The sequence below is a fragment of the Ictalurus punctatus genome, chromosome 11 (assembly GCF_001660625.3).
Source record: "Ictalurus punctatus breed USDA103 chromosome 11, Coco_2.0, whole genome shotgun sequence".
NCBI lineage: Eukaryota > Metazoa > Chordata > Actinopteri > Siluriformes > Ictaluridae > Ictalurus > Ictalurus punctatus.
The window spans coordinates 1,258,996-1,280,611 of record NC_030426.2 but is presented as its reverse complement, the minus strand read 5'-3'; the positions used below and the strand labels follow the sequence as shown (position 1 = coordinate 1,280,611).

Genomic DNA, 21,616 nt, shown 5'->3' with positions numbered 1-21,616 from the left:
GAGATGCACCAATACTAAATTTCTCAGCCGATACCAATAACTGAATATTCAGAGTGAAATCAGCCGATACCGATACCAATAGTTTGGTGGCTCTGCCTTTTGTACCTTCTTTTAAATTAATAATAATTATAAGTTGTTTCACAGTAACTGGTCTTATAAACAGAAAACACATTACTTAAATTAACATTAACACATTAACTAAATTCTGAAGATTAAAGTAAGATTTCTTAACTTACTGAATGTTATTAATTCATATTATCAGATGTAATTCTAAAAAACCTCCTGTTAGGCTCACCTTCACTCACCACAAACTAAGGCATTTCTACCTCATCATTGAACATCAAACTGGTAATATATAATATATATTTTTTATATATATTAACATTAACTGCATATGAAATATACTACTCTACAAATATATTTTTCTGTGCAATATATACGTATTTTTGTCAACTCATCTTCATTTAAATCTTTCAACAGTACACTGGAGCTTTAATTCAGTGTGGCAAAAAAAAATTGACTCAACTCTTTACTACTGCACAGTAAAAGCACTCATTTGTTAACATGCACGCCGTAAAAAAACGCACTGCTTCAGCTTTGCTGCAGCGTGCAGTGTAAAAGTTTAGCGGTGCAGAGCTTACAAACTGCAATTTTGTTGTCATTCCACACAAGACTCATCATCTTTACACAAAGTTCTATTATATATTACCATTTTGATGTTCAGTGAAGAAGCAGAAATGCTTTTGTTTGTGGTGAGTGAGTGACTTTAATCTTCAGAACTTAGTTACCGTTTTAATGTTTATTTAAGTAATGTGTTTTCTGTTTATGAGACCAGTTATTGTGAAACAATTTATTATTAATTTAAAAGAAGGTATAAAAGGCAAAACCACCAAACTATCGGCATTGGCCAATATCACACTGAATAATCGGTTATCGGTAGGCCTATTGCGTGTTTTAATCAGGCAAAGGGGTGATTGAGCTCGCTTGAGTTCGTAAGCACACGAACACTACATTAGCACAGTAATATCCCACACACTGGTAAGTAACGTGAAGTTTTATCCAAGCATTTTTCTAAACTTTATCTGATTACAACATGTATGTGGAATGAATTAATCAATGATGGGTTTTTTTTTCTGGTTACACCTTTAAACTGCATTCAAACCGCACATGTGAGAGACATTTTGCGTTATCTGCCTGTGCTATTTGCAACTCTGCCTATGATTTTAATGTATGTAATTTACCATGGTAACTTGCAAGTACTTCTAAATATTACAAAATAAAGACCAGTCAAGCCTTTGTAATTGTAATTAGATGACGGTATACGGACAGCTGAAGTTTAGGCAACAGACACATGTCCCAATCTTTACCCGAGTAAAAAGGTTTGTCTTCATGTTTGTTGTGTTTGTTCTTAGTATTGTGGCAGAGTGCGTGTTTGAACACTCGGGTAGCTATATATTATATATTTATAATAACCCTGTTATACAGTGAAATTAACCTAACCACCCAAAACGGGCACACAGGTCTGTTGTTCATGGAATGGTCTCAGACGAGGATATATACAAATGTCTTTATTTAACACTGTAGTATTAAACACAATTCATTAAAATTGGCTTAGCATAACTAAGCAGTCACACTCCAGCGTTCCCACAAGCTCGAACACATAAATTACAGTCAAGTTTAGCAGTGCTATATACCAACACAACACCCTCCGCCCGTAGGAAACATCTTATACCACCACGTGCACCCATCGAGCTTATATGTCACACAAGCACACAGGTGAATTCAAGCATGCACGCACGCCACGTCATGCCAGAAACAGACCGAAGACAAAAAGCAGCAGTGCCGAAACGCCGCCCTGCAGGCTCAATCCGACGAAGACTTCTTTAAACCCATATTAATCCTTCTAGCAAATTACATGTATACGGTATTTTGGTACACTCTTATTTAATAGTGATTGGCGCTTTCAAAACACTGCTTTATGAAGGTTTGAAACCTTTATGGATCTTTTGTTTCGAATCAGTGGTTCGGAGCGCTTATCAAACTGGCCAAGTCACGTGATTTCAGCAAACGCGGCTTCATTACGTAATACTGTTTCGAAACGTTTGTCCATGGTTCACCGCTAGGGGGTGCTGATCTCCAGGTGAACCAATGAATCAGTGTTTACTATACAAGTTAAACTGTTTTCCGGTATAAAACGGAAATGATTCAATAATGTTTGTACTGATCCATGGTAAGTGCTCGCCTCAGGATGCCTTGTTAATAATCTGACGTGAAATCCCACCAAATTTCCTGATAAAAATAAAGACGACATGGCCAGATGCTGTGGGTTATTACCTAGGCAAGAAAGAATTTGGACAGTTTTGCATTTATTAATCTTAATTTTTCATGACCAGAATTAAATATAGATATTTACAATGAAGAGCCTACAGGCTCAAAACCAAGCTCATGTAGCCTAGTTGTCAGACAGTTGTTAAAAACTCAACACATAAAAAAAAACAACAACAACAACAATTAAAAAACTCACTAATTTTTAAACATCTCTTATAATGATGTGGATAGCAGACATCACCCAGGATTCGAACCCAAGGCAGCAACATGCCCCACACACTTCGATGTTTGAGGCAAACAACATGTAGGTCATAATTCGTCAATGCCTGTCTGAATCGTTTTCAAGGATGTTTCAGATCAACACCTGCAAGTGACCACTAGGTGTCACTGTGGAGACAGGTGTCGCATCAGCGAAAACTTTAAAAGACAAAATAAAACATTAACTTTGGCAACATAATTGGCAGTATTTCAAATAGCATGGAAGGAGAGCCTACTGAACTATAGAAAATCTCTTAGTGATGCTAGAAAAGTCTATCTCTCCACCTTAATAGAAGATAACAAAAACAATTCAAGATTTCTATTCAACATGGTAGCAAAATTAACCAGGAATAAAACCACTACAGAAAGAAGCACTCAATCATTACATAGCAGCGAAGATTTCATGAAATTTTTCATTGGTAAAGTTGAAAATATTATATGTGAAATTCAGGCTATTAAATTAAAACCAGACAGTATTATAACTAACCCTATAGATGATAATATAGCAATATCAGATCAAAGTTTAGAATGTTTTACTCCCCTTAGAGAGACCGAACTAGCTACATTAATCTCTTTCATCGAAATCATCAGCTTGCATACTAGATCCTGTACCTACATGTTTCTTTAAACAGATTTCTCCTGGAGTAATTGAACCGCTTTTATATATAACCAATTCTTCCTTTAGCACTGGCTATTTACGTAAATCATTTAAATTAGCAATTATTAAACCCCTGATTAAAAAACCTGACCTTGTGTAACGGGTATGGAAAACATTCCATCAATTTAATGTGTAGAATTACACAAAAAGGATGTGCATCTGATGTGGCTGTCTGTTTGTCTGAGTATTTTTCCTTTTAATTGTCATGATGTCATTGGTTTGTATAATTTCCTGTTTTGGCTCCTCCTCTTCCCTTTCGCATTATGGTTGAATGGGAGAGGTGCCCTTTCACGTTATGGTTGAATGGGAGTGAGAGAGAGGAGAGAGAATAAACAAAGAGTCGACCCAGTTGCCGTCCACCTATTTTTCTTCGAATAAAATAAAACACACAATGCAGACTACAACCAGTTACACTTGAACCCTCTCAACTGTCCAGCTATAGACCTATATCAAATCTCCCCTTCACCTCCAAGATCTTAGAAAAGGTTGTAGCACAGCAGCTATGCTCATACTTGCATAGGAATAACATTCATGAAATGTATCAGTCAGGGTTTAGACCTCATCATAGCACAGAGACAGCGTTAGGTAAAGTAGTAAATGACCTACTACTGGCCGCTGATCAGGGTTGTGTCTCGTTGCTTGTATTACTCGACCTTAGTGCAACTTTTGCTACTATAGATTATACTATTCTCCTTGATAGATTAGAAAATGTTGTTGGCATTAAGGGAACAGTCCTCTCCTGGCTCAGGTCTTATTTGACCAATTGGTATCAGTTCGTAGATGTAAATGGCGACTTCTTCACACATACTGAGGTTAAATTTGGTGTTCCACAAGATTCTGTTTTAGGCCCACTGCATTTTACTTTATATATGCTACTTTTAGGTCAAATTATTCATAAACATGGAATTAGCTTCCTTGTTATGCTAATGATACACAGATGTATGTTTCAGCAAAGCCAGAGGACGGACAGCAGCTTAGTAAAGTTGAGGAATGTGTAAAGGACATTAGATTGGATGCTAATTAACTTCCTTTTACTTAATTCTGATAAGACAGAAGTACTTGTACTAAGACCACGTGTAGCTAGAAGTAAGCTTTCTGATCTCATAGTAACTCTCGATGGACTTTCTGTTTCATCATGTGCAGCAGTAAAAGACTCACTTACTCACTTTTGTACTCACACTTTTGTTGCCAGTGGTTTAGACATTAATGGCTGTGTGTTGAGTTATTTTGAGGGGACAGCAAATTTACACTGTTATACAAGCTGTACATTCACTTTCTTCAGTGTTGTCACATGAAAAGATATGTGAGGGGTTTACTCACTTTTGTGAGGTACTATATATATATACTATATATACATAGTATTATTAGCTTTTTTGCTGCAGTTACCTCAGCTCATACAGCTGCACTTATCTGCACTTTATGCCACATACAGTTCATAAGAATATATGCTTTAAATATTTTTCTGTCTATCTTTTATATATTTTATATCTACAATTTTATATGTTCTTTTTCCATGAAACTAAATTCTGTTTTTATGTAAATTTACTTTTATGTCACTGGACAGTGGTAAAAGGCATTTCACTGCATGTCATACTGTGTATGGTTGTGTGCGTGACCAATTGATTGATTTGAAATCGCATGGTGGCTTAGTGGTTAGCACGTTTGCCTCACACCTTCAGGGTCTGGGGTTCGATTCCCGCCAGGGCCATGTGTGTGCGGAGTTTGCATGTTCTCCCCGTGCTGCGGGGGTTTCCTCCGGGTGCTCCGGTTTTCTCCTACCTACATGCATGGTAGGCTGATTGGTGTGTCTAAAGTGTCCGTAGTGTATGAATGGGTGTGTGAGTGTGCATGTGATTGTGCCCTGCGATGGACTGCCACCCTGTACCCCGCCTTGTGCCCGATGCTACCTGGGATTGGCTCCAGGTTCCCCCGTGACCCTGAAGAAGGAGTAAGTGGTAGAAGATGGATGGATGGTTTGAAATCTAAGCAGACACCGTCTTTCCCAAAGTCATGGCATTATGTCAAACAGGATGGCCAATCCACACCACTCGGGATGGAGTTCTGATACAGTACTGGCCAGAGCGACCATCACTAATGTGTCACAATGGCCTTCTTCTTAAAGGCTTTCCATGTGAAACAGTGTCCTAGAGAAAATTCATGAAAGACATCTGGGCATAGTAAAATGAATGAGCTTGTGACAAACTGTTAGCATGTATGCCAACCCTGTGCAACGTCTCAGGCCATGCAAGTCACCAGAAACACCATGGCAGACACTGAGGGCTGTTATTTTCACATTGAACCACAGTAATTACCTGCTAGATGTAGACTACTACTCAACGTTTGTGGAAATTGCAAAACTCACCCTTACAATATTTGAAGATGTAGTGGTGCATTTCAAATCATTGTTTGCCAGACATGGCATACCGGAGATTCTTGTATGAGACAATGAACCACACTTTTGGCTCAGTTCTCAGTATCTCAGTGCAGGATGCTAGCTCCTTGGAATAAAAACTGCCTAGAATCAATATAGCATGTTACAAGGTACATATGTAACAAGCAGTAAGAGACATCTGATCTGTAGTCACATACTGCTTTTATCACAGGAGAAACGAAACCATAGCTCTGTTTATGACACTGTTCATTCGTAAAACACCCAACTGAACACTGTAATTCCATATTTGGATAAAATCTATTTATATTATTGGGAATTTGTAGGGATGACCAGGAATCTTGGAAGTATCAGGATTCTTTATTGCAGATGAGCACATCAGTCTACAACATCAGAATATGCTGTTTCACACTGTAGCGAACTTCATGTGATGAACTCCACTAATGAAAGCGGTGTTTCCCTTTAAATAACAAGCAGGTGGATGTGACGTCATCACTATAGCGGAAAGAAAAATGTCCGGTGTCAGGAGACATGGTAGCGTTTCACATGGCTCAGTTCATTTTACTCTCGTTGATGTCCTACTCTCCCGCTGTTTATGGAATGTTTGAATCTCCTGCTGAAGCCTTCCATGGAGAGAAGTTGTGCAAGTAACCTGATTTAAATGGAGACTGATGATAAACCACTCATGCTAGGGAAAATGTAAGTGCAACTCTCTCTTGATGTTTTTCATTCTTATTGGATATTGTAAATTCAATAGTTACTTTGTGCTAATTGTATTTTATTTGTATTTAGGGGTGGGTTTTCTTTATTTTGAACTGGATACGAGATACGATTCAAGCTATGAACAATACCCAAGCTCAACATATGTAAATATATGTTGTTTTGCCTGCTCTGGTTTGTGAAGGGTCCTTTTAATTGATAAGAAGAAAAAAAAAACCCAAAGAAATAGGATATGATAAGGATCATATAAATTGATGAGGACATTTATTAGATTTAATGTATGAATACTTGAAATTTGTCTGGATAATATAAAAGACTGGTATCTCTTTTGCACACGGTGGCTTACTGGTTAGCACGTTCACCTCACACCGCCAGGGTTGGGGTTCAATTCCCACGGCTCTGTGTGTACGGAGTTTGCATGTTCTCCCCTTGTTGCAGGGGTTACCTCCGGGTACTCCGGTTTCCTTCCCCAGTCCAAAGACATGCATGGTAGGCTGATTGGCGTGTCCGTAGTGTGTGAATGATTGTGTGCCCTGCGATGGACTGTCCAGGGTGTACCCCACCTTGTGCCCGATGCTCCCTGGGATAGGCTCCAGGTTCCCCCGTGACCCTGAAAAGGAGTAAGCAGTTGAAGATGGATGGAAGTATCCCTTTTGGTACACGCTAAATCGTTACAACACGGTAATCATCAAATTTAACTAAGGGAGACGTACAATTTTATAGGCATTCAGTGGGCATAACAAAGGTGGTGAGAAGGTACAGGAGCCTACAGAGAGTTTCATCCAATCCAATTAACATATCTATATCCACACCTAGGGTACCACGTTCATATTTGACAGTGATAAATTCATGAGAAAATGGCCACTCATCAAAGAATGGGTGCAAGAAAGCTCATGCATCACAAAGAAAATGGTGATACACTTTGTTTACATACACTTTGATCCTCTTCACTGTGATCAAAGAAACAGGCAGACCCATTCAACTGTAAAGTCTCAGTTTGACCTAACCATTCAATAGATGCTATCTTAAATGCCCATAAGTAATGTATATTATGCTGATGTTTCCTATGATGATATAGGATAAACAGAGGATCAGTTGATCTTAAAGTGACCCTAAATTGTGCATTCCATCAAAGCATACCAACTGTACACCTGTACAAACATGATAGATCAGGGTTCTTCAAATCTGGCCCTCAAGGTTCACTGTCTTGCAGAGTTTAGCTCCAACCCTAAACAAACACACCTGAACAAGCTAACCAAGGTGTTCAGGATTACTAGGAAATTACAGGCAGGTAAGTTTTGAGGTTGGAGCTAAACTATGCAGATTTGAAGAACCCTGAGGTTCATGCGTGGTGTCAGATGGCTGAGGCCCATCTGCAGGCCATGCATACCTTCCTGGGACTTTGCTGTGGTCTTGGAAGGTCTGTCAGGGGCCCCATTTGAGCCCTTAAGAGTCAGCCTCTGAGAAGCTCCTGACATTAAAAAGTTAGCTCTTTTACTGGCCCTGACATCTCTCAAGTGAGTGGGAGGTCTACAAGCTCTCTCTGTTGCCCCTTCCTGCCTTGACATTACCCCTGGGTTAGCCAAGGCCTTCCTGTATCCTAGGCCGGATTATATTCCTAAAGTGCCTACATCGGCTGCCCACCCTGTGGTATTGCAGGCTTTCTGCCCTCCTCTGTTCCTCACACCGGAACAAGAGAGGATGCACCTGTTGTGTCCAGTAAGGGCTCTCTGTACTTACGTCCACCGCTCCGGCCAGTGGCGTAAGTCGGAGCAGCTACTGGTCTGCTTTGGCAGCGACAGGAAAAGTGATGCTGTGTCAAAGCAGCGCATCTCTACTTGGATAGTGGAAGCAATCTCTAGGGCTTACGACATGCGGTCTCGCCACGCCTCTGGGCATAAGAGCTCATTCCACTAGGGCGGTCGCCTCCTTGAAGGCTTTGTGTGTGCGCCTGCAGGGTCTACACTACACACAGTCATTCATTATTACAGCCTGGATATTCATTCCAGTCCAGTGTCTTGACCCTCGGGCTTGGGTATTTTTGAACAGGTCATACCCTCGGTATGACGGAGGGGGTATTCCCATACTGTTATGATAAATGCAATGTCGAAGTTCCCTTTGAAAGGGAACGTCGGGGTTACGCATGTAACCCTGTTCCCTGAGAAGGGAACGAGACGTTGCATAGCACTGTCATACCAGGGCAGGCCTGTGAATTTCGTCTTCGCTTCAGATAATAGAGGCTGGCGGCGTGGTACACAGGTGCCATATATATATCATGCGACGCACTTAATTGCTACGTCACCTGATCATGGCAGGCCTATAAGTAGAGGCGTGATTTTACACAAGCTTCCGATACCGGTCACGTGCGCAAGGCGTTCCCATACTGTTTTGCTAAATGCAACGTCTCATTCCCTTCTCAGGGAACAGGGTTACATGCGTAACCCCGACGTTTCTTGTTACCCAGGCGTGTCCTGTTAGATTGACTGTTTAAAACAATAAATAGCGCTGAACATCTATTCTTGGATTTAACATTTATTTTCACCTGTGAAGACGGCATTTGTTGTTTAAAAGGATAAGCCAACATGACAATCAGAGAGATGTCTGTGGGAGAAAAGCAAGCCATTTTGAAACTGAAAAAAGAGGGACAATCAATCAGAGGCATTGCACAAACTTTGGGCATAGCCAATACAACAATTTTGAATGTCCTGAAAAAGAAAAAAAAAACACTTGTGTACTGAGCAACAGGCACTGAATGGGTCAGCCAAGGAAAACAATAACAGCTGATGACAGAAACATTGTAAGAGCTGTGAAAAAAACCCCCAAAACAACAGTCAGTGACATCCAACAACCTCCACAGGGCAGGAGTATCTGTCACGGATTTCCATTCAGCGCGCATGAACTGCCTGAAGCGCGACAGCAGTTCAGGCAGGAATGACAGAGACATTCCTGTCTCTGCCCGGTTATGTAATTGGTTCCTTCCTAATGTCTCAGCTGTTCTCGTTTCCTTCTTTGATTCATTTGTATATTTAAACCCTTGTGTGACTTTGTACCATGTGAAGTATTGTGTGTTTCTATGTGTTATTGCCAGACCTGTACCGAGCATTTTGATCCTTGTTCCGCGTTTCATGGTGTTGATCCTGTTTTGTTCTCACCTTTCTTGATTCTCATCTAAGCCTAGTTTATGTTGTTTGCCATTTGCCTGACCCCCTCGTCTGTTTTCTGACCGTGGTATCGCCTTATGTTTTGGATTTGTCTCCCTGCCTCTTCATTAAAAGCTTTAACTGCACTTACATCCATCTTCAATCCCCATTACATGACAGAATACTTTACCAGGATCTTTATGCCAGCATTTGATTCTGTGCGATTTCAATAGTGGCTTAACCTGGATGTTCCGGCTCCCTTCAGGGGCATTGAAAGCCATCTGAAGGTATTTTTCCGCTAGTGCTAATTTTATTTTGAGATCCTGGTGAACCCCAAGCCCAAGGAGAGACAGTATATAGTATTCATGTTATCCCGGATTGTCGGTCTGGCTCACCATAGGCCTAGGGAGTGTAGTGGGGATTATATCCCTCGTTATCTATGGGAAGGCAGACTAATTTAATTTAATTTAATTTAGAGAATTTTGGGGGGAGGGTGAGCCTGACGAACGAACCTGCATTCCCCACCTACTGCCGTTCACCACCTACCATGAGCAGGCCAACAGGACAGCCTCCACAGCCCAGCTCCAGTCCCATGCTGACAGGGTGGCCTCCACAGCCCAGTTCCTGTCCCAGGCGAACATTGTGGCCTGCACAACTCCAGAGCTCCAGCCTGAGACCCATGAGGTGGTATCTCCTACAGAGCTCCTGCCAGAGGTCAATGTTGCCACCTCATCTCCAGAGCTCCAGCCTGAGACTCACAAAGTGGTCTCCCCTGCAGAGCTCGAGCCAGAGGTCAACGTGGTGACCCCATCTACAGAGCTCCAGCCTGAGACCCATGAGGTGGTCTCCCCTGCAGAGCTCCAGCCAGAGGTCAACGGGTTGACCTCATCTCCTGAGCCCCAGTGTGAGATTGATGATGTGGTCTATCCAGCCATGATCCTGTTAGAAGTGAAGAAGGCAACCTCCCAGGTTCAATTCCAGTTAGAGGTTGACGGCACAGCCTACCAAGTCCTGTTCATGCCTGACGCCGACATGATGACCTCCCAAGCCATGTTCCTGCCAGAGGCCGACGGGACTGCCTCCTGTGCCATGTTCCTGCCTGAGGCCGACAACACGGCCAACCAAGTTCTGATCATGCCATAGGCCGACGACATGGCCAACCAAACTCTGCTCACGCCTGAGGCCAACAACACTGCCCATCAAGCTCTGCTCATTCCTAAGGCCAACGACACAGCCCACAAAGCTTTGCTCACTCCTGAGGCCAACGAGACAGTCTACCAAGCTCTGTTCATGCCTGAGGCTGATGACACAGCTTCCCAAGCCTGGGTCCTGCCTAAGAACTACAGGAAACATGTCCCAGCCTAGCCATCTGACCCCAGCGAGCCTGTCGCCGACTCACCACCTGCATTCCTGTATACCTGTATACCCCATTACTAAGACAAATGCCTGCTTGGAGATTAGGAGGTCTGTGTAGACATTTTGTCCAGAGGGCCAGGACCACCGGGGGGAGGAGTGTATTGTTCTTGGGGGGACTCAGATTTCCCCTTGTGCTGAGTGCCGGAGCATGAACTGCCCAAATGTGACAGCGTGTGCTTCCGGGTTTTCATTGACTATTTAGCTTGACACATGTTTTGTTTTGAATCTGTCCTGTCTCCACCCCATTATGTAATTGGTTCCTTCCTAATGTCTCAGCTGTTCTTGTTTCCCTTTTTGATTAGTTTGTATATTTAAACTCCTATGTGTCTTTGTACCGTGCAACCTATTGTATGTTTCAGTGTGTTTATTGCAAGACCCATACTAAGCATTTTGATCCTTGTTCCACGTTTCATGGTTTTGATCCTATTTTGTTCTCATATTTCTCGATTCTCGTCTAAGCATAGTTTATATTGTTTGCCGTTTGCCTGCCCCCTCGCCTGTTTTGTGATTATGATATTGCCCTATATTTTGGATATTTCTGCCTGCATCTCTTCATTAAAAGCTTTAACTGCACTTGCATCCATCTTCAATCCCCATTATATGACAGTATCACAATCCACCTTTCAAAGAAGAATTTGAGAGCAGAAATATAGAGGCCATACTCCAAGATGCAAACCACACATTCGCGATAAGAATCAGAAAGTCAGATTGAAATTCACAAAGAAACACAGAGATGGGTCACAAAAGTTTTGGACCATGATTAACCTACCAAAGTGAGGAAAGGCCAAAGTATGGAGAAAGAAAGGATCTACTCATGATACAAAACATACAAGCTCATCTGTGAAACATGGTGGGGGTAGTATCATAGCTTGGGCTTGTATAGCTGCTTCTGGAACAGGCTAACTAATCTTTATTGATGATGTAACTTGATGTAACTTGATGATGGTAGCGGCAGAATGAATTCAGAAGTATAGAGGAAAATTTTGTCAGCCAATTTACAAAGAAATATTTTTCAGATTTCTCATCCTTTTTGAAACGCATACAGATTTGTGTGGTGAACTATATAATCAGTTATGTCATTAAGATACAGGCTCATAAAGAAATCTACAGGTTTCATTCCTTCAATATTCAGTTTCCATTCTCATTAGAAAACGGGTAAATCTCCCTCAAATTGGTTGTCTTTGATTTTCCAAACATTCCTGTTTTTATCCTGCCCTAGAGTTCTATCAGTTAGTTCATCATCAGACTCATTATTTCCAGAGTCACTACTGCTAGTGATTGCTGACCCTTCCTTATCTGGCTGTCATTCATCATCACTGCTGCTGTCTGTGTCCATGTCACTTGATTCATATGATGCCTCCTCCACCACATCCTATCGCCATAGGGGGAGACCTACAGTGTTATGAAGTTAAGTTTATTGGAAAGGTTACTACCCTGTCCAGGGTGTACCCTGCCTTGTGCCCGATGCTTCCTGGGATAGGCTCCAGGTTTCCAGGCTGGATAGACCCTGAAAAGGATAAAGCGGTATGCAAGACGGATGGATGGATGGAAAAGGTTACTATGCAACTATGGAAGGCACTTTATTCAAAGTGGTGCTCACTGCAGAGCCAAATGGGTAGAGCTTGATGTCTAGCTCCCCTTCACTGGACATCTAGCTCCAGCCATTAGGTTCTGCAGCACCACTTGGTAAGATGGCAGACAGTCACAGATAATTCAACATAATGGCAGTATATATATATATATATATATATATATATATATATATATATATATATATATATATATATATATACACACACACACACACATTAACCTGCATAGAAGCATGATACCCTTCTCTCTATTCAGAGATGCACAGTGTGCTGCAGGAAATACCACTGTGCCTACAGTAAATTGGTGTATATCCATTTGCATGAGGTACAAAATCATGTTCATCAGGAAAGTATGTGTGAATTATTCTACGTTTCTTATACAGTTCAATTATTGTGTGTGTGTGTGATAATGTTTGAAAGTTATGAACCCTTCTGTTTTTTGCATGAAATTTAAAAGTAAAAACATATAATTTCATTTAATATTTCCTTGCACTGTGAAACCTTTGGGAAGTCTGAATCCCAATGTCACAAATCATGACGGAGCAGAGATAAGGCGGATGCAAGCGCAGGATGAACAGTGTTTATTTAGAAGACAGACAGGCAGACAAATCCAAAACGTGATCCAAGACGTAATTCATAAACAGGCAAGAGGTCAGGCGATTGGCAAACAGGTATACACGGGGCTAGGCAGGAATCTAGGTCGATAACCAAAACAAGAAACAAACTATGACGAAGCGCGCTGTATATATGCGGAGATGATTACCCTCGCAACTGCTAACAGCTGAGGGTAATCCGGACACACGTGACTTCCCAGCCAATGACGGAACAGGGAGGAGACATGACGGACATAAACAAAACCCACGTGTCCCGATGTCCCTACGGTCAACAGCGGAAAAGCAGGTGCTCGCGCATTCGCGCTTCGAGCACGCTGCTTCAAGAGGGAATCGTGACAGAACCCCCCCCTAAAGGCACTCCTCCCGGAGTGCCATGAGTCATCCCATTTAATTGGCGGACCTGGCCCCCTGGACTGAATATCCCAGGCAGAGCCAGGAAACTGCACGGTGTTCTTGGCGGCGCAGGGAAGCGGAGCGACATCCACAGCCGGGCAGGCAGGCTGAGCAAAGTCCTCGGCGGAGCATGAAGGCAGAGCGACGTCCACAGCCGGGCAGGCGGGCTGAGCGAAGTCCTCGGCGGAGCATGAAGGCAGAGCGACGTCCACAGCCGGGCAGGCGGGCTGAGCGAAATCCTCGGCGGAGCATGAAAGCTGAGCGACGACCTCAGCTGGACAGGGAGGCTGAGCGACGACCTCAGCTGGACAGGGAGGCTGAGCGACGACCTCAGCTGGACAGGGAAACAGAGCACTGTACTCAGTGGAGCAGGGAAGCAGGGCGACGTCCTCGTTGGAGCCTGAAAGCGGAGCGACATCCCCAGCTGAACTGGAAGGCAGAGCGAAGTCCCCTGTAAGGCCAGGGAGAGGAGCGTGGGTCTCCGTGCGGCCAGGGAGAGGAACGTGGGTCTCCTCGATGCAGAAGGGGGGAACGCTATCTGCCATGGAGCAGGAAGGCTGAGCGACGTCCACAGCTGAACAGGGAGGCTGAGCGGCGTCCTCAGCTGAACAGGCGGGCTGAGCGGCGTCCTCAGCTGAACAGGCGGGCTGAGCGGCGTCCTCAGCTGAACAGGCGGGCTGAGCGGCGTCCTCAGCTGAATAGGCGGGCTGAGCGGCGTCCTCAGCTGAACAGGCGGGCTGCGGCTCTGGGGTCACTAGGTGAACCTTGGGCATGGACGGAGCTTGGCTGGCCGTGTCGGCGGACTGTGGCGTGAGCGGAGCTTGGCTGGGCATATCAGCAGCCTGTGGCGTGAGCAGAGCTTGGCTGTGCGTGTCATCAGCCTGTGGCGTGAGCAGAGCTTGAGACTTGACCTGGAGCTCAGGGACGTGAGACTTGACCTGGAGCTCAGGGACTGGAGGCTTGACCTGGAGCTCAGGGACTGGAGGCTTGACCTGGAGCTCAGGGACGTGAGACTTGACCAGGAGCTCAGGGACGTGAGACTTGACCTGGAGCTCAGGGACGTGAGACTTGACCTGGAGCTCAGGGACGTGAGACTTGACCTGGAGCTCAGGGACGTGAGACTTGACCTGGAGCTCAGGGACTGGAGGCTTGACTTGGATCTCAGGGACGTGAGACTTGACTTGGATCTCAGGGACGTGAGACTTGACTTGGATCTCAGGGACTTGAGACTTGACTTGGACCTTAGGGACTTGAGACTTGACTTGGACCTTAGGGACTTCAGACTTGACTGGGACTTGGACATCAGGGACATGAGACTTGACTGGGACTTGGACTTTCCTGACTGGAGGCTTGGCTTGGATCTCAGGGTTGAGCTCTGTATGACGTTGCCTGTAGTAGTGGGTAAACGGCAGGGCAGGTTCGCCTTCAAGACTTACACCCCTGAGAAGTTGTTCTAGCTCCTCCTTCGCCTCCGGACTCCCGAATCGCAACATGAAATCCCCCACAAACTGTTCTACACCGTCCAGGTCCCTACAGTGCTTCCCCAGTTTGAGCTGAACCCATTGACAGGCCGGTCCAAAGAACCGGGACCACATAAATCGGAGCCATTGCTTCTCCTCTGGCTTCGGGTCTAACAGACTGGCGAAGTAGTATTGACAGTCTACCAGGAAATATTCTGGGGCACCGAAAAATCCGTCAAATGGGTCCGGAAGCTCCATAAATGTCCATTGTGGGAAGTGGACGGAGGCCATAGCGGGGACGGTTGGCGTCGACTTCCGGGTTCCGCGTCTCCTCCGTTCTCCTGCTGCATCCATGTTTCGGCGGAAGATTCTGTCACAAATCGTGACGGAGCAGAGATAAGGCGGATGCAAGCGCAGGATGAACAGTGTTTATTTAGAAGACAGACAGGCAGACAAATCCAAAACGTGATCCAAGACGTAATTCATAAACAGGCAAGATGTCAGGCGATTGGCAAACAGGTATACACGGGGCTAGGCAGGAATCTAGGTCGATAACCAAAACAAGAAACAAACTATGACGATTAACTGGAAGCGGATATCCAGTACGAACTGACTATGACTATGACTATGACTATGACTACACTAACACCAAACATACACTTCGTATTACTTACTACTTACTTAATCTTCCGCGTTATGTGCTGGGAAGCGCGCGGTATATATGCGGACATGATTACCCTCGCAACTGCTAACAGCTGAGGGTAATCCGGACACACGTGACTTCCCAGCCAATGACGGAACAGGGAGGAGACATGACAGACATAAACAAAACCCACGTGTCCCGATGTCCCTACGGTCAACAGCGGAAAAGCAGGTGCTCGCGCATTCGTGCTTCGAGCACGCTGCTTCAAGGGGGAATCGTGACACCCAAAGGTTCACATACTTCTGCAAACAAGGATACTTAATGTATTAAGTAAATAATCCAAATCCTGTAGCATGCAGTGTGCTCAGAAAACCGAAGCACGTGCTCGATGTGCGAACTCTAAGCACGAGCCCAAGCTCAAAGCGCGAGTGCACACTTTTGGGTTTTCAGTGACACTGACTTTGTTTACTGTCTACACGTGCATTTGCTATGGTTTATGTCCTGTCTCCACCCCTGTATTTTCATTGTATGTGTCATCATTGTTTGCAGCTGTCTTGTTTCACCCATGATTACGTTTGTTATTTATACCCCTCGTATATCTTGTATGTTGCGAAGTATTAAGTGTTGTCACCATACCAAGCATTTGTACCTTGTTCCTCATTTTGTTTCATGGTCTTTGATCTTGTTTCTTGTTTCTCGTTACATGCTTTTGCCTTGCTTAGTTTATGCCTGTTTGCCAATTGCCTGAACCATTGCCTGTTTTTTGAGCACACTATAGTCTCATCATTTGGATTTGTCGGTCTGCCTCTCTTTATATAAAAGCTCTTATCTGCACTTGCATCTGTCCTAACCTCCATTACTTGAATTACGTGATAAATACAATATGATAAACTTTGTTTTCTGCTTACATGTGACTGCTCCAGAAGATATATTGTATAGTAATTAAATGTATTGCATTATTGTTTTATTATAGAAACGTGACAAATCAAATTTCACCTGGCCAATGTCCTTACTGAGAGACTGTGAGGTACAACATTTTTGCATGTAAACCATTATTATCAGCAGTGGACTGTCATCAAATAATACATTCACAGTACACTACATACTGTATGTACAGTATATGGTCTTATTCCACTCTTAATTAACAGGGTGCACCACTTCATTTAACATGTTAATATAACATCAGAGTTTTGAGTTTGTATTTCAGTATGCCCTGTATGTGACCCTTCCAAAGCCCTTTGATTTTTCAGAAGTGAGTTTTTATCAAGTTATGGTTATTTGTTCAAAAAAAGGACTGAAAACATAGTTAAAATTTTATGATTAAGATTTGCAGTTGTCATATTTTATCAGTCTGACATGCCTGTAATCAGGAGGTGGTGGTGCCATCAGTTACTACAGGCATTTCCTCTGGGAAGGTATGATAATGATAATTATACTTTGGATGAAGATACCCATTATGTACATTCCCTGTATACAGGTCATTTGTAATAAATAAAAAATAATGCACACTGTAATTTTTTTTATTTTATTATTTATTATATTTTTTTTACTGTTTTGACACTTTTTCTTCAAAATCAAGTCCAACAGTCAGTCACCAAACAAACGATCCAACTACAGTAGCTAAACCTTATGGAGGTCACCCCGTCTGTATTATACATCATGGAGGTCACTCCATCTGTGCCAGACATCATGGAGGTCACCCCAACACAGAGAATCCATGTATGTACAGGGAATGTTTATGTATTGTTTGACTATTGTTTGTTTATGTAAGTACCTTTCCTGTTTTATAAAAGTGTTTGAGCAGCACTTGACTAATTACATTATTATTGAAATGTCTTACCTTTTTGCATAAAGGGCTTGGCGGCGATGAAACAGATTCTGCTTGCCTGTGAGTGGGTGAACAGACCCCACTTTTCTGGGAAAGTTCACTTACCACAGGTCATAAAGATGAATGAGGATGATGCCTTGTTGGCCATTACAATGCGGGACCTGTTTAACAACAGCATTTTTTACAAAGGTGAACTGGACGAAATCAAAATCCGGGCTCCCTTCCGTTTCACCTTTGAGAGATTAGAGGACATGGAGTTTTTCATTCAGGAAATATATGATAAAAGAAATATATTTTATATATATATAAATAATATGTCTTGCCTGTACAACCCTCACCTCTAACAAACTAATTACTGGGGTAGATCTGCATAAATATTGTTTTTTTTGGTAGTTTTAGGTTTTGTAAAATGTCTTGTTTTTGTAAAATGTCAAAGTTTTGTGGAAAAACCATCATTTTGTATCATAAATCTTATCATACATTTTTTCCTAGATTGAAGATTGATTTTTATGTTAGCTGTACATTTTGCTAATAAAGGTTAATAAAAATAAAATAAATTCAGCAACACTTGAGGCCAGTGGAGTATGTGACTGTACATTAAGTAACATTCCCAGTCTACTACCAAATGTTTATGGAGTGGTTGCCTTGCTACCAGTCTCAGAGCACACTTGTCCTCATTTTTTTCTTTAGTGTGCCACATGGCTGGTTTCAAACTACTGGACAGGTTGCTTATTACCATTTGATTAAGACAATTAAGTCCATCCAAAATTATATTCACATATTCGATCTATTATATTCACAACTGCACTGTTGTTGTACATGCATTAATTTTTCTTTCTTGAGGTGGAGACCCTAAGTGTACATTTAAAAGGAACAAACGAGATAAGAGTGTCATGTATCAATGAGGGAACTCTGGACTTCATTTCCCAGCAGCCACTGCACCATACTCATCAGTGTCACATGACCACCTGCACCTGATTTACGTTTCGGTTAATGATCACACTAGTATGTATGCCATGGTTTGCACTGCTTTCTTTGTCTCATGTAATTGTCTATCCTTGCTAGTATCCGTGTGTCGATGTTTAGTTTTGCCACAGTATTTAGCCTTGTGTTACAGTGTCTTTGTTTTTGTGTCTGAAAGGAAATTCTCTTATATCATATTATGAACTGTTAAGACACCTTGGATACGGGGTATACTGGGTTATAGTTTCTGTTTGTGTGTCTCTGTGCTATCAAATACCTATGATGAATGTATTCACTTAATTACCTCTTTGAATAAGCTGATCAACTGCCATCTTTCTATAGCTAACACATGTATTTTTTATTTCTTGAAAAGATTTATTTTTGTAGTGTGCTGTGTGTTTTGTCTATCTGTCTGGCACCTGTACCAGTAGAAACCGTCCACGCACTGCTTCTTATCTATGTGTATAAATACTCTTGTTTTGCATTAATAAACTGGGATGTCTCTGTGAGCATGCATGTGTCAGTGTGTGTTCATTTTAGACCCCCCCCCCCAGGCCTGAACACTCTACGGTAAACCACACTTTCTAGCTCAAAGCAGCACAGAACTAAGAGTAAAGTTAATAGAAGTAATTGTAAAACAGGCTGAAAGGGCTGACGGAGATCTGAAGACATAATCTGAGATTCCTGAGATACTTGGAAATCTAACAATGTTTGTTTATTAAATGTTTGAAATCTGCAATTGCTTCTGCATCCATCTTTGAATCGTGACAAAGAGAAGCAGAAAGGTGACATTTGATTTATTTTTTTATCACACGTGCAAGGGCAACTCAGTTCCCACATTTAAAAGCAAAGAGCATATTAGAAGCATACTTTATTACATTAATTAATAACATATGATTGAGATAAATTCACAAATACCCTACATAGCCTTATTATGTTGGAAATAAAAGAAGGCGGGGTGCACAGATAGTCTAGTCATGCCGTTTGTCACAGAAACAATGCCGAAAAATCATTAAATCATGAAAAATGTTAAAGAAAGGTAAGGCAATATTAGCTATGCCAGCATCTCCAGTTCCATGCAAGTCTTATGGTTATTTTGACCTAACCTTCGTGTATCAACAATAAAGATTTTTTTCCCCATTAAGTTAAAGTTTGATCTAACGAAGGGCTTTCACTAATATTAAAACCAGTAGGTGGAAAAATGAGTGGTGCTTCACTAAATCCATAGAAGTGGAGCTAGGGGGAGATAGACATCCAACTCCACACATTTGGCTCTGCATTGAACGACCTCTCATGTTTTCCAGGGATTTCAGGACAGTGTAACATATTACATCATCAGGTAGGCGTGGCCTATTTTGAGAATCTGCATAGGTCAACGATCATGCGCAGTTTGGGAAGAAAAGCCATTTGCTGAAGATAGTTGTCTGTCCGTGATCACAGGGGTTTTACACTCATTCTTCAATTTCAAACACCTGTCCGTGACTGCAGGGGTTTCGTGCCCAAATAACCTTTTACAATCATACTGCTATATCTTCAGATGCCTGTCCGTGATCACAGGGCTTTCATGTTTGAAAAATATTATTGTTATGAAATGCTAGTTTCACTTAAATAAGCTCAAAGTCTTTCTGACTTTATATCAATTCTATCATGTGTGCTAATATGCAAGACTAAAAATCTGCAGTGAAACCTTAGTTCTTTTTAACCTCAGTATCATTTCTACTCCTGTTACCCCATTATAAAAAACAAACTCAAAATAATCCACATTTTCATACTCAAATTTATTTAGACAGAAAGAGCAAAGCTGACAGTTTGAAGAACCAGTTAATTCAGCATTTACAGGATATATAAAACCCCTAAAAAATAGTTAACGATATGATTGTTTCATCCTTCATCTTACATCGCTGATCCTGGGAATGCCCATACAAAAAAGTATTCTGCGCATGTTCAATGACCTGTAATTTTTTTTGTAAGGGAGCGTCTTTGCCACACCTAGAGAAATGCCTGTTTTACATCGCGGTACTGAAACCCCTGGAATTTAGTGAATGCTATGCAAGTATATAAATAAGATGCATAGAATATTATTTCTTTTAAATAGCTGTGTGACCACCATGCCTGAAAGGATTTAGATACATGATTATGAAAATTTCACTATATCCATCCAAAAAATGTTTTGTCTCACTCTGTAGAGTAATTAGTGTCTACCACTCTAAGAGATTATTAGAGTGCTGTGAAAAAGTATTTCACATTTTCTGATTTCTTCTGTTTTTGTGTATATCTCATACTAAATAGTTTAAGATCTTCAACCGAAATAACACACAAAACAAAGGCAACCTGAGTTGACACACAATACAATTTTTTTTTTTTTAATTGAGCAAAAAAGTGATCCAATCACCTATGGGAAAAAAATTAATTACCCCCGTAAACTTAAAATCTGGTTGTGCCACCTTCAGCAGCAATAACTACAACCAAACATTTCTGATAACTGGAGATAAGTCTTTCATAACACTGTAGTGGAATTTTGGCCCATTCTTCTTTGCAGAACTACTTTAGACCAGCCACACTGGAGGGTTTTTGAGCAAGGTCCTGCCACAGCATCTCAACTGGTTCAAATCAGGACTTTGACTAGGCCACTCCACCATTCAGTGGTGGATTTACTCCTGTGCTTTGGATCATAGTCTTGCTGCATAATCCAGCTGTACTTGAGTTTCAGCTTACAGACTGAAGACCAAACATTCAGAGCCAAATTCATGTTTCCCTCAGTTATTGCAAGTTGCCCAGGCCTTGAAGCAGTAAAGCAACGCAATAGGGGCAGTGATGGCTTAGTGGTTATGGCACTGGGTTACTGATTGGAAGGTCAGGGGTTTAAGCCCCAGCACTGCCAAGCTGCCACTGTTGGGCCCTTAACCCTCTCTGCTCCAGGGGTGCCATATCATGGCTGACCCTGTGCTCTAATCGCAGCTTCCTGACAGGCTGGGGTTTGTTAAGAAAACAATTTCACTGTGATCTACTGTATATGTGACCAATAAAGACTCATTATCCCCACACCATCACACTTCTACCACCATGCTTGGCTGTAGGTATGATGTTCTTTTTGTGGAATACTGTGTTTGGTATATGCCAGATGTAACGGGACAAACAGTTCCAGTTTCAACTCATCAGTCCACAGAACATTCTGGCCAAAGGTGTGAGGATCATTAAGGTGTATGTTGGCAAA

General features: G+C 42.3%; 1 protein-coding gene across 8 annotated transcripts in view; it reads right to left on the bottom strand.

Annotated features, from left to right (window-relative positions):
* Positions 1 to 21,616, bottom strand: part of LOC108272118 (uncharacterized) — a 131,122-nt gene that overhangs the window by 84,014 nt on the left and 25,492 nt on the right. For 3 of the 8 annotated variants that reach the window (XR_008397166.1, XR_008397169.1, XR_008397168.1), the window contains one exon: positions 197 to 6,963. The exons of 4 other annotated variants lie outside the window; for them this stretch is intronic. The gene's annotated coding sequence lies outside the window, so the exon portion shown is untranslated. Of the gene's footprint in view, positions 1 to 196; positions 6,964 to 21,616 lie in introns of those variants that run through there. One more of the 8 variants, XR_008397167.1, reaches the window with a different exon arrangement.